Below are 14,928 nucleotides of genomic sequence, written 5' to 3'. Positions count from 1 at the left end.
TTTCACTGCACCTTGCGTATAAGATCTAGGTAGGGGCAATTCCTCTAGCTTTTATTCTTCTCAGCAATATATAAATGGCATCTAATTTTCATAAAAAAAATCCCTCATTTCTGTCTGCTGCCCTGGAATTTGGCAGAGAGTAGGAACCCAGATTTCATTGTTAAGACAGAGTATTTGTACTCCAGATTCATGCCAGAAACAGCTCAAAATCTGCTGTGTAATCTCAGTTTAAAAACAAAACTGCTTGGGAAAAGTATTTATGGAGACTGCCTAAGACACACAAGCCCCCAGCCATGAACTTGGAATACAACATTTTGGGGCATCCTTGATGTGGTTTTGCTCTGCAGTGTTGTTTTTTGTTTGTTTCATGCTACTTTGTCTGGTTTGAGTACCAGACTACTCTGGCCTCAATAAATGAATTGAGAAGTGATCTTTTCTGTTTTAAAGTCTATGAAGACCTGGAAACACTTGAACGGGAAATAATGTCTTTTTTTTCGCCATTTTTAAATTTGAATTAGAAACAAGATTGTTTTACTTGTCAATCCCAGTTCCCTCTCCCTCTTCTCCTCCCCTGCCCCCCTCCTAGCACCCTACCTATCCCAGAATGTCTTTTTTAAGCAGACATTCTGGGTCTTGCTGTCTTTGTATGGACATGCTTGGTTGTTGTTGTCTGACAGTTTCACACATCTCTGGAATGAGTGATAGTCATTTTCAACCTCCCAATCCCTGTCCAATCCCCACCTTTCTCCTCCTGAAACTCTTATTCTAGAAAGTAGCTTCTCCTGCTTTGCTGCCTTTGTCTGTGACCCACTAAGTTAGCTACAGTTTGCATGAATGTGGGTGGGGCCCATTACTGGATGGAAGGTAACTTCTCTGTGGTTACACCACTGAAGAAACTGACACTCTCTATCCCAGCAGCCATTAGCTTCCATCTGTTCTTTAGGAAGAGGTGGAGCCTCACGAGCCCCTCTCAGAGTCCTGAGGGAATGTTTCTGGACACAGCCTCCTGAGATCTTGTTCAGATAACCAGAACGTCAGCCAGTTCCTGAGTACAATGGCTACCCAGAAGACATCTTTTTGTTGCATATCTCCCCATCCTCTGGCTCTTGCTTTCTTCCTGCCTCCTCTTCTTATCATGTTCCTTGGTGGGGAGTGATACTGTGGTTCCGTTTGAGGCTGAGCACTCCACCAACATTTGAGTTTCTGCATTAACCATTGCCCACTGCCATAAAAAGATTCTCTGATGAAGACTGGATGCAACATTAATCTATGGGTATAAACACAAGGATCTAGAAGACAGTTTGACAATGCGACCCTGTAGCAAAACAATAATATTAGTTCCCCAGTAGGGCCTATGACCCCTAGGCCACAGACTCTTGACCAGATTTACAGAACCAGACAGACATTCTCTCCTTTAAAGATGGCCTCAAATCTAGTCAGAGAGCAGTAGGTTACCTTGATAACAGTCATGCCAATATTGTACTAATTAGCATATCTTGTCTGTCAGTGCCTAACCTTCATTAATCCCTTCCAAAGGAAATGTTCAAAACTTAATCACCTTCCAGTTGACTCCAACTCTGAACATGTCTGTACTGGAGATCAAGCTTCTGGAAAAAATAGGGTATTTGGGGGGAACTTCTAGGAGAAACAAATTACTGGTTTCTCTTGTGATTGAATACTTGTCAGCAATAATGTAAGGGAGGAAAGAAAGCAGGGTGTAAAATTGGTGGAGTGCTAGCCCAGCATGTACCACATCCTGGATTCTTTATAAAATGGTGTATATAACAAGCCACCCTCTTGCTTCAGCTCCCAGGGAGACTAGGTCAAACTCAGTGTATCAGTTTCACAAAAGAAATGGCTTAATGCATCCAATGTGTATTCTTTCACAGTTCTTGTGACTGGAGGTCAAAATCAAGGTGTCATCAGGGCCATGCTGCCCAGTTTTTAGGAAAATATTTATGGAGATTTCTCCTGGGGACATTAAGTATAGAGCTGTGTGTTTGCACCACTGTTTTGGTAGCAAAAAAAATGGCTGTCTTCCTATTCGAATTCTCAGAAAGGCATTAGAAATTAATTTATATTTCTTAGAGCTATTAGGAAAAATGGTTTAGAAATTTGTCCCAGATTTCCAGCAGGAGCTGGAAATGTCCAGAGTCCATTAGTCCAGTCTCCAGGCAGGCCTGCCGCTATTACCCCACATTCTCCTCTCCTGTGGTTCAAAGGTGCCCTGTAAAGACCTTTCTGGCTGCTTCGCTAGGCAACACACTTGCAATTTCTGCTAAAATGCATTTAGGCTACTGGACAGTCAGAATCAAACTTGTCTACTACAGCACATACTAAGAAGTGTTTCTGTCTAAAAGTAGGGTTCTGCTTTTGTTGTTCAATTGTAACTTAAAGGAGAGGGGTAAGTATCTTGGTTTATTTTCCATTGTCATAACAAAATCTCAGAGGCTGGACACATTATGAAGAAAATAGGTTAGTTTAGCTTATTTTTTCTGAATGTCTGAGTATACTGGTATCTGTTCAGTTCATGATGAGATAGATTCACAGTGGTGACAACATATGTAGAATAGAATGGTGAATGGTAGACTTCTTTACAGACCCAATCCCTGGAGAACTAACCTAGTCCCAGAACACCTTCATTAATCCCTTCCAAGGGAAATGTTCAAAACTTAATCACTTCCAGTTGACTCCAACTCTGAACATGTCTGTACTGGAGATCAAGCTTCTGGAAAAAATAGGGTATTTGGGGGGAACTTCTAGGAGAAACAAATTACTGGTTTCTCTTGTGATTGAATACTTGTCAGCAATAATGTAAGGGAGGAAAGAAAGCAGGGTGTAAAATTGGTGGAGCCCAGCATGTACCACATCCTGGATTCTTTATAAAATGGAGCCATGATGGCACACACCTGAAATCTCAGCATTCAGGAGGTAGAGACAGAAGGATCAAAAGTCAAGGGTCATTCTCAGATACAGAGAAAGTTCAAGACCCACCTGAGCTACTTGAGATTCTGACTTAAGGTAGGGAGAAGATTTGCTTTGGCTGGCAGAGAAGGGCTAGTCCACCACTGTAGTGAAGTCATGGCTGAAGTAATGTGAGGTGACAGGACACAGGGAGAGGGTCCCCTCTGCTTGTTCTAGTGTCCAGTGTGACTGGCTGGTTATAACATACATGTGCTGCAGGCTTATCTCTGAGATTTCAGGAGTCCATCTCTCCAGCTCTGGTCAGGGTTGACATGACCTGATCCTGGTGGCCAGACATTTCCCACAGGTTCCAGAAGGTTTTATACATCCATTTGTAAAAGGAAAAAGATACACTTGCACAAAAGTGCTGGTTTAGCCATTTTCTGAGAAAATTATAAAGAACAAACCCTGAATTAATTCATTTTTAAAAATCTACTTTGCACTGGGAGAAATTAGAATTAGACAAGTAGAGATCTGATATTCAGGCCCATAGTGTGTTGCTCTGTCTCCAGAGAAACTATCAGAACACTGTTACATTGGCTTTATCTGGCTGTGTCTGGGGCTTGGGATTTAGACATTCCAGAATTTTCATCACTGACCTCCAAGATGTACCTGTTCGTTGAGTCCCAACTCTTATGAAGACTTCTCAGATCACTTTGAAATAACAGGTGCAAAGAATGACATTTTTGTATATGCTCCTCCTCCATATAGCCAGGTATATGCTAGAAATGATACTAGTAATGAAAGATTTCAGTAAATACTTGGAGAGGGATTGAAAATCCAACAAAAACATGGTTAGGAGTAGATCTCAGCAATGGAGCATGTGGTTGGCATGTTTGATGTCTTGGGTTGATCCCTAGCACAGGTACCCCCCCCCACATACCAATACATGTCCTGTACCACTTATGTATGACAACAATAACTAACTTTATGGACACAGAAAGCAGGATGTAGTTGCTGGTAGCTGGAGAAGGAAGAGGGGCTCAGTGATTAGCTTGGGCAGTGTTTCAGTTTGAGAAAAATAAAGGACTCTGGAGATGGCCTCTGAAAGTTGCATAACAGTGTGATGTACTCAGTGACTCCAAACCATGCTTTTAGAGTCCCAGTTTGAATGGCATGTTGGGCAGACTATAATCACCAAGCTCAGTGTCCCACTTGCCAGCTCTAGTTTTTAGAATGGGAAGCTTTTCTGCAAGCTTTTAGTTTAGGTTGCTGTCTTTAAAGTTTGTCTCCTTGAGAAGAGTGGGGACAGAGTCAAAACCAACCACAAGCAAAGTTCTCAAGTCTTCGAGTCTTAGGGGAAAAGTCAGTAACGCCACTCATGGGAAGTTTTTGATCTGTTTTCTTCTGTTTGGTGTTGCTGGAGTTTTTCTTTCCTGCCAGGTCCTGCTGCTGCTTCAGCCCCAAATAAATACACAGAGACTTATATTAATTATAAAACTGTTGGCCAATGGCTAAGGCTTCTTATTGGCTAGCTCTGTCATAATTATTAACCCATTTATATTAATCTATGTATTTCCACATGGTCTTGGCTTACTGGAGAATGCCCGGACCTGTTTCTCCTTTGGTAGCTACATGTCATCTCTTTGCCATCTCTCTCTGCCTACCTTTCCCAGAATTCTCCTCATCTCCTACTCCTGCCTATCTTCCTGCCTCTATTGGCAAAACAGTGTTTTATTCATCAACCAATAAGAGAAACATATATGTAGAAGGATATATCCCATCAGTTTTGGTTTTTGCTCTGTGACTTCTGTGTGCTTTTGAGCACAGAAGATCCCACGAATCCCCTGTGATGTGAGCCCTCACATGTACCCAACCCCAGGGCACCAAGCTGGTAGCTGGGCAGGGGTGGGGGTAGCTCCACCCAGAGTATCAGGGTTCTTTTCCCTCAGGCTGACTGTCCCACCCAGTTCAAAACAAGCTGCCAGCAGCTCCTGGGCTTATTTCCTCATCTGTGCTCTTTTCTCTAGATAAAGTTAGAAAATAAAAGAGTCGGGACTGGAGAGATGACTCAGAGGTTAAGAGCACTGGCTGTTCTTCCAGAGGTCCTGAGTTCAATTCTCAGCAACCACATGGTGGCTCACAACCTTCTATAATGAGATCTGGTGCCTTCTTCTGGCTTAAGGCATACATACAGGCAGAACACTGTATACATAATAAATAAATAAATTTTTAAATAAATAAAATAGTCAACTCTCTTACCTGGGTGGCCTAGATGCTATAGGGTACTATGGGAAGGGGAGCATCCCCTGTGAGAGGGACCCCTTAAAAAGGGATTAATAGTTAATAGTTAATATTAATAGTTAATAGTTCTCCATCCTGCCCTCTGCTATATGCTATGGGCAAGCCAAGGGGCTAGCAGCTGCAGACTTCAGCCTGAAGACCCTTTTCTTTATTGATAATTATTGGTATGCTCTTACACCTGTTTCAAACTCTGTAAAGTTGGCAACTAAGACAATTTTTTTTTGCTTTGGTTTCCTATTGGGACATTTATCAGGTTTGATGGTAGAAATGTTTGAGAAATATTTCCAGCAAACCCAAGGCACAGTTTACACTTTGAGACAGCTATCATCATACTTCTGTTTACTAGTATGACACTGTACTTATTTTTCCCCCTGCCTCAGTACTATGGAATAGTTGTCCCTTCTCTTCAAGTAGGTCTCCATTTGATGGGACTAAGAGTTTCTGTCTGCTCCATAAGTTGTACATTTATAGCACTGGGGAGAGCAGGGATGCTGGATACTTCAAAAATACTGCTGGGTTTGAATAACATAAAGATGACTTTCATTAAGTTCTGTCTTCTGGCCGTGTACGTGGAGCTAGTGCAGAGTGGAGACCAGAACTCAGGCTTCTGGTCTCAGTCCCCAGTCCACCTTGCCTGTTCTGAATGGAAAGCCTCTACTGACTATACTTGGGAAGTGCCTAGGGTTGAGCAATGGGGAGTAAAGGCAGGAGGGAAGCTGAGGGCACCGGCTTTGACAACAATGGCTCTGAAGTTGGGTTCTGATACTTGCTGGGTCTGATAAGCTTGCCGAAGTCTCTGTCTCTCTGCTCTTGTGTGACTTTCCACAGGACATTTTTATTCCACCCACATGGAGAGGGCAGTGTCAGACTAAAGAAAGGACTCCATCTAAGTGTAGCCTCGAGAACCAGATGTTTATCATGGAGTTGCTTATGGGAGCAGTTGTATCAACAAGAGGTTCACCCTTCACAGGGTAGTGGTGGTGCATGCCTTTGACCCCAGCAAAAGCAGAGGCAAGGCAGATGGATCAAAGGCTACAACCAAGGCTACACAGAGAAACCCTATCTCAAAAGAAAAAAACCAATAACAACAAAAGGAAGTTCACCCCAGCATGGATTATACTTCCTGGGAACCCTCATTGCTGGTGTGGGTTATAGGCACTGAAGCAACCCCCCCCACACACCACACACACTCCAGTAATTGTTGACCACTCTTGTGAGCTTGGTGATCCATGCCAATTTTATCTTCCCTCCATGAGGCTCTGTCAATAGGTTCAATCTCCTGAAGATCTCCTGTGGTGATTCAAGATGGGAGCCATCATGCATCATGTCCAACCTAGACAGAACAGCTACACAGCAGCTCCTTTTACCCTTCTTGGTAGAGTGGTTTTTACTATTTTCTAGTCCAATGTATCTGTCTCCTCTGCTGCATCCTTGCATGGCTCCGTGACTTGGACTTGATTGGGGTCACCAGAGAATGAAGACAGATAGACAAAAATCTCAGATTAGGTGGCTTCAGCTCTTAGCTGAGAAAGCCTGAGCATCCCAGAGCACGGTGTGTTTATTATATAGAGTTGAACAGAGAGGCAGGGTTACTCTGTGTAGCTGGACAAGAAGGTGAGGCTGTTATATACAGATAATCAAGGAGGCAGGATGTATGGTATATAGCTTTGTCAAGGGGACATCAGTCTGGATAGGAACAGTGACTGTAGGGGACAACCCTGTGCTGTAAACATCTAGGGGTGGGAGGAGAAAGCTATGGCAGACATGTGCACACACTGTCTCATCCACACATGGCCTCCCAAGGAAGCTTTTGCCATGTCTCTGAACTTCACACTAGGGTCTGAGGCTCTGGGTTCTTTGACATGGCTAGCTCATGTCAACACATACATTCACTCAGGACTTCACTCACCCTGGGCTCTCTCCAATCCCTCCACTCCCCTCTTTTCATGCCTTTTTCTCAATGGTTAGGGCTTCTGATGGAACTGATGGGGGGCATCCTTGTCTGTGAAGCTCCTTAGAGAAACATATTCAGGTTTTCACTGTGAAGTAGGGTAATTAGCTGTCAGTTCTTCACAGGCATCCTACAATCTGCTCTCTCTCTCTCTCTCTCTCTCTCTCTCTCTCTCTCTCTCTCTCTCTGTGTGTGTGTGTGTGTGTGTGTGTGTGTGTGTGCATGCATGTGCATTTTTGTGTGTATATATGTGTGTTTTGTTACCATGCTTTGTCAATTCCAAAATAAAAGCCAATGGTGAAATATTATCACACATGCTCCCTAATCTTTTGTTGAGCTAAATTTTAGCCAATTGTTGAAACTACTCTTGAATTTCATGGATGTGTCATGTGCATTTCAAATGTACACACTTGTGCCAATTATCCTTTAATGATGGTATTTTACAAGGGAGTTAAAAGAATTACCTGTTAGGTCTGGGGAGATAACTGAGTTGGTAAAGTGCTTTCGTTTCAAGCCTGAGGACTTGAGTTTGATCCCTGGGACCCCCTCCCCCCTTTTTAAGCCCAAGAATAGTGGCCAACACTTGTAATCCCAGTGCTGGGGAGGCAGAGACAGGTGGATCCCTAGGGCTCAGTGGTCTGCCAGATTATCCTACTTGGCCAGCAGAGGCTGTCCTCTGGCCTCCACACGTGTGCATATGTATTATCCACACTCCTATACATACACAGGTGTACCTGTATGTGTACTCCCAGTTATCTGGGCAGTGTGGTGTTCCCTATCTGTCTCCTGAGTGGACCTTGAATTGACCCCGATGCATACTTCTTTAGGAGGGAAACTTTTAACATTGAAATCCCTGCAGCTCGCTTCCAGTACACGTTGTGTCCCCACTGCTGGGGATTCCCATATTCCCACATTTCAACCTCAAAGTCCTCAGAAAAGCAATTTTGGGAAATGATTGAAAGATGAAGAAACAGAACTTCCATCTATATGACCACTGGAGATTTTATTTGTGTGTAAAATTTGAAACAGCTGTCAAATGTAGTGTCTTTATTTGGTAAGGGAAATTTTTATTCACGTATTACACATTTTATTGACTTGAGCAAGATCTTTAAAGTTGTGGGTTTTTTCAATCTAATTGTGATGATTGTTGCTTGGTACTTAATTATAAGATCCATTTTTCAGTGACAGATCATTATGTATGTCTAAGACTGTTTTCCTTAAAAATACATCAGTGTGTCTCAAGGGTAGCAGAGTCCCTGCTGATCATCACTGATTCCCTGGGTCCCATTTCCACCCCCCCAAAGTTAATGGAATAAAAAAAAGTTGTAATTTTTACATATTTGTACTGTAGTTGCTTCTTTTTCTTCTTTTTTTACTCTCTAATGAGAGTACTTTTTACTTTATTTGCATGCTTATATATATATGAGTCAATCAAAGAGAACTCTTTTGGAGCCAGCTTTCTACCTCTTGGGGTTGAAGATGGAAATCTTAAGAATTTGTTCTGGTTGTGAAACTGAGTCATCTGATTAGGATCCATAAGGAACTCTTCTTTTGTTGTTTGAATTAGTGAGTGGCAAAAGAGGCTCTGGAGACATCACAAATGGGGTTGAAAGGACTGCAAGACAATAAAATATTAAAGCACTTTCTAAAGGCAACAATGAGTTTGTTTCCAGCTGTTTCAATCACACTCATTCTCATCACAGATGATGATTATATACTCTGTGATGAGATTATATACAGTGATGGGATCTTTGCTAAGTTGGAGAGGTAGACTCCAGTAGTGACTAACCAAATCTGTGTCTATCTGCAAGACTTCTTCTGGATGCTCAGCTCCAATCCATCTCTGCCTGAGCTGGGATATCAGGAAGAGACTCATGCCTGATGCTGTACTTTTACTGGCAGATGAATTTACAGTATCAGAGGTCAGACCTCAAGGATGCTCATGGGCCAGCTGCATCTTCAGAATCACCGCAAGAGCATGCATAGCTACCAAGTCATACCTGGACCCTGGATCTGCCCTCGAACATGTTTGTAGTTTGGATGACACATCATGAAGTTTGAGCGCCACTCACTCAGAAGGTATGGCTGGTGAGGCAAAAAAGAATGGAGACATGGTACAAGACTGAGAAAATGGAAATTTACATAGTTTGCTGCCTTTTTTACATCACAATGTCTCTAATTGTTAAATGGGCAATCTTTTGTCCTTAAGATTTATTCTGCAAAATCAAGGCTTATTTCAAAGAAGGGCCAAGGGCTACAGAATCAAAATAGAAGGTGCTGCTGATAAAGCAAGTTACAAAGTGACACCTATCACCCACAACACATGGCCTAAATGAAGGGGCAGGGAAACTGTGGGTCCCTAATGAGAGTCAAGTCTAATTAACTCTTCTCTGAACACATTTGCAATGGGGCTTGGCACCTGGAACTTAGTAGCTAATTACAAGTGACTGCCAGTGAACAATGGGTAATCTGCATCTCAGCTTCATGTTAGATGTGTCATAATTGTGATTGTCATGGCAGCAAGACAGAGGGAATGGGGACAAGCTGCAGCCTTCTAGAGAAATTCCAAGATACTGTTTTGCAGGTTGTAGAATGGATATCAGTTGTCAGTCACAGATGAAGGCTACATCCTAGTGCCAAAGGATGCAGTGCATGCCCAGGTGCTTCTGTGTCAGAGGCCAATGACCACTAGAACTTGGTCATAAGCCAGACAGTTGTTTCAGATAACACTGCCTTCTTTTGTTATATCTCCTACTTAGCCATTTCCATTCAGTTAGAGGTCAGGCAGTAAGCTTGTAAGTTCCAGGTCAAAATCATTTGGTAAAATTCAACATCTTTTCATAGGGCTCTCAGCAGTCTTGGAGTTGAAGATGCCATAAGCTACTACCGGGGGGTCTTTTAATAATTAAGAAAAATCACTTGTGCTATTAAATTAAAAATAGATTGTGGTGAGATGGGCAAAAGTCAAGGGCATATCCAGGAAGGTATTATAGTAGGTCAGGGAAAGATGAAATCTTACACTTCAGAGGCATTCATTGAAAGGGAAGGTATTTGGTAGAAAAAGTCGACAGGGTATATTTGGAGGCTGGCCATGGGGCTTAAGGAAACATTACAAGGGTAACATCCTGCTTGGTTAGATGGGCAGAGCTGCTCATACGCAGGGAAGTCGGGATGAAGGGTAATGCCCATTCTCTTCTGGAGGGACACCAGTCTATGCCACGGGCCCCTAAGATCAATTAGAAAGAGTCTGATACCTGCAGGAAAACTGTGTGATATGTATGCATGTGAAGTAATTGCAAGCATGTGAATAGATTTCAGTATGTCAGAATGTCGATGAAGGATGTTTGGAACAGCAAATTGGTAGGAAGACGTGCCAACATCAGTGCCAACGCCAGAGAACAGGTGAGAAAGGTATACTCTGAGGGGCTGTACAGCAACACTCTTTAATGTATCTCATTTAGACATTGGTCTAGCCATGTGAGATAGACTTTATTTTTCTCTTACTTTTAGATAATAACTGATATCCCAGTTCTTCAGTTACCTGCCCAAAGCTATTGAGTAGTGAATGGGACTGTTAAATGTAAAACTTCTGAAGTTGCAGATCCTATAAGTCCCACTGAGGATCATTAGGAGAGATGAATAAAAAACCTCTCCAAATCTCGGAATTAAGAAATGGTCTCCAATGCAACCACAAAGACAGGGAAGAAACAGATTGGGCATAAGGGTCATTATGATTGGCTTTAATGTTGGCTTGTCACAGGTTAGAATCATATGAGTAGGGAGAGAGTTCTTACCTGAAGAACTGTCCTGGCTGCCTTGATTGATGTGGGGAAATCCGTACAAAAGTCATAAGGTGCAAAAATTCAAATATTTAAACAGATGAATAGATAGAACATGGCATTCACATATAATGGAATACTTTGTAGTCGAGGCTGTCTTCAAACTCAATGAGGAAGTCCTTCAACTATGGCAGTTCTCCTACCTCAGCCTCTTAATCCCTGGGCTTGCAGGTGTATCATATCATCCCCAGCTATTATTTATATTTTTGAAGTTTTGGTTGTGAATTTCAACACTTAACAGCTGACCTATCTTCCAGCTCTATTACTCATATTTTAAAGGAAGTGAAATTCTAATATGTGCTACAAAATAGATATTTGAAAACATAAAAGAAAAATATTATATAATTCTATTAATACAAAATTCATAGGACATAAAGTTTGTTGGTAGGTGGTGTAAGACAAGACTGGGGAGGTTTTGCTTAATGGACAGTTTCGGTTTGGGCAGATGAGAAAATTCTGGAGACTGATGCACGGTGGTGATGGCCATGCATCACTGTGTATACTTAGTGACACTGAACTGTACACTTCCAATGGGTAAAGTGATAAACTTCTGTATGTTTTGTCACAAGGAAGCTGTCTTTGAAGTTAGCTCCCTGTGTTCAAGGATGAGCTATGTGTTCTTGTCAGTACATGTCATTTGATGACAGTGACACTAATTCAGTTTTATATAGTGGTATCTATGTGTATTCCCCACAGAGTTAAAGAAATCCATTGGCATAAATTTAAACTGCATTTTCCTCTATGATTTCAGAGACCTGCCATAAATGAACAGTGGGGGAAAAATCTCTTCCCATACTTGCACATCCCGAGCTTTCTGCCTCCTTCCTTAGTGCTGTGCCAGGAAGATGCTAGCATCTGGATCAATTTATTGCAGATCATTATTTTGCTACAGTCTGAGGAAACCATTCTGGTCATGAATTGTTCCTTGCCAGGAGATAGATTTAAATCAAGAAAGAGTTGCTTTGATATCCACAGAAGTCTCCATATTATCCAGTTTTTTTATTTCTATTCTTCCCCCAAAGCTTTACTATCTCATGCCACAAGCATGGCCGGGTTCCTGCCTGTGTGCTTTCCTCAATAAGCCATTTCCTACTAGAGCAGAGCCATGCTTTGCCATCTGCTGAGCCAAGCCCTGTCTTTGACTGTGTTCCTGGAGTTGGTGAGTGGAGGTGGACGAGGACTGGGAGAAGAACAAGGGTTTATGCTGCAGAAAAAGACCTAGGTTCAGGGACGCCCAGCAGGGTGAGCCTGATCCCCTGGATGGCTAAAACACACCTAGTGATTCAATGTTTTCAAACCCTGTATTGGGTCTTTAAGCCTTAAAGTTTTCCTAGCAGGATCCTAGCTATGGAAGAAGACACCTGTTTGGCTTTTCATCCAGTCTCTTTTATAATCACTACTGGATGGCTTTTCATGACAGTATCCGCTGTACCTGCAAAAGATGTCTCTTTCAAGATTGCCATGGAAACCTTCTCAGGTCCCACTGCCTTTGAGCAGTTAGCAGTAATTAGTAAGCTCACCTGACTCTCTCATTTCCTTTTTTCAAGACTTCCAAAGCAATTCACAAGGCTAACAAACACTCCGTTCCTTATGCCACCACATTGTTCAAATACCACAGCTACCATGTGACCTAGGGCTTCTCCTTCCACCTGTATGTCATACCTGCCCACTACAGGTAAAAATCTTGTGTTGCCACTGGATCTGACCTTACTATCATCATGGCATGCTCTCTGTCCCTTACAGCACTCAATCACAGAGAGTCAAAAAGGAGGAATTTCCCAGCATTCCCCAACCGGGTACTTGTGCCTGTCTAACAACTATCCTGGGCATCATGGATGCTGGTATCAAAGAAGTGCTAGAGTAACATCTGGAGGTCCAGTGTCTGGACAAAGACGCCATCACTCCTTGTGAAGCTGGTCAATGGCTTCATGGAACTGTGACTGGATTGATGGCTAGACCAATGGGATGTGAATCACTGCTCAAGGTTCTGGTACAAGAGTCTCTCCATGGTATTAGCATGCTAAACAATCTCAGCTCAAAGCACAGAGTCTTACTTCAGCCCATAGAAGTTAGAGCTTAGGTACATTAACTAGAACAAGGTCAAAATCTATTACATAATCATTATCCTGGCTCTTTTTGGCTTGTGTGGTAGTTCTGACCCTGAGTATGGCCAAATCTCAAGATCATGATCACAACTCTACTTCCCAGAGGATAGGGGAGATGGCTTAGCAGGTATGTAAGAACACTTACCGAGTAATCGTAAGGCCCTGAGTTCAAATCCCTAGCAACCATGTAAAAATCCGGGCATGGCTACAGGTATGTCTGTTACAGTGTGAGGGTTGGAAATGGGATGTCTGGGGCTTGCTGACTACTACCCTAGCTCTGGGTTCAGTGAGAGATCCTATCTTTAAGGGAATAGGGTGGAGCATGATAGAGCAGGAGGCCCAATGCTATCCTCTAACTTCCATACACAGGCACCTGCACACACGTGTATATGTGTTCCTGTCTCTGTCTTGTTCTCTCTCTCTCTCTCTTTCTCGCTCTCTCTCTCTCACTCTTTCTGTCTCTCTGACACACACACACACACACACACACACACACACACACACACACACACACACTTCACAGTGAACTAAGGTAGAAACCATGTCAAAGAGTCCTAATCTTGACACTCTTGCTATTAGCCAGACAGTGCCTTAATAATAATTTTATTTTCTGTTTGCAGTGTAAAAACAGCTCAGATAGTTTCTTTGTTCAGTTATTCAGTCTGAAATCTGTTATGTGATCTAATATGCCAGTGTTTCTATGCTTCTTTATCGCTGATAGGACCTTGTATGATAAGACCAAGGTAAAGTATACCTTGGTATGGGAAGAAAGACACACAATTGTTAGAAAGTCATCATGGGTATTTACCAATGTTTAAGTTACAGCCGTGTAAGGCTTTCCCAAGACGTTATGGGAAATGCCAAACAGAAGAATGAAATAATAAATCCCATCCTCCTTCAGCAGCATCTCCACCAAGATGCCAGAGGAATCTGGAATTCTAGGCATGCTTTTGTGGATAGCCGGGATGGTCACCATAATAAGAGAGGAACATTTTTCTCACTATTCTCACCGCAGCTTGAATGAGTGATCACATGGCCTGGCTTGGAAATGGATTTTTTTTCCCTCCCCAGTAGGTTTATTTGCTCAGGTTCCTGTTTGCCAGAGGAAGGCTGAGGGCCCAGGTCCAGGCACGAGGCAGGTCTAGCTGTGTACACTGGAGGGAGCCGTGTCCTCCTGTTTCTTGGTAATTTGCTGTAAATTGGTGCTATGGATCCTCAGAGTTTTATCTAGTTCTGTTCTTCTCTTTCTGTTGCAATAGCATTCGTTTTTCTTGGCTGTGGGATACGGTTCGTGACCTTCACACCGGCCCTCCCATTACTGGCTGGTATTTCACAGTAACGGAATTGGCATAACCTCACCCACTGTCTGCATGTTTGACTCTTGCATTTTCGTCAGCAGGGACTACTCACTGTTTTCCATCTTAGTTCAGGAAAACTGGAAAAACAGTGCTGCGAAATTGAATTTTTTTTAGTATGTTTTTCTAATGAGACTCCTCTGTGACCTTGATTATGTTTTCCCATCTCTCTTTTGTTTTCACATGGAGACGCAGTTGTTTGCACAGTCTGGAGCACAGTGGGGAAAAGTAGGGGACTGCACTCTTTGCTGATCAGAACCCATATGGTTCTCTGGGGTTTCATTAGTATAGAGTTATTTAGGGGAACTACATTTAGAGGGATATTTTGGCAAACTGGAGTGTGTCAGGGGAAAAGCGAACAGGTTGGTCCAAGCAGTACATGATGAATAATTAACAAAGAGGAGAAGAAGGCCTGAGTGAGACAATAGCTGTCTGCAAAGGCTGTGCTGAAATACAGCTATGACTGCTGT

Source organism: Cricetulus griseus, chromosome 2, assembly GCF_003668045.3.
Source record: "Cricetulus griseus strain 17A/GY chromosome 2, alternate assembly CriGri-PICRH-1.0, whole genome shotgun sequence".
Lineage (NCBI taxonomy): Eukaryota > Metazoa > Chordata > Mammalia > Rodentia > Cricetidae > Cricetulus > Cricetulus griseus.
Note: the sequence above shows the minus strand (reverse complement) of the source record.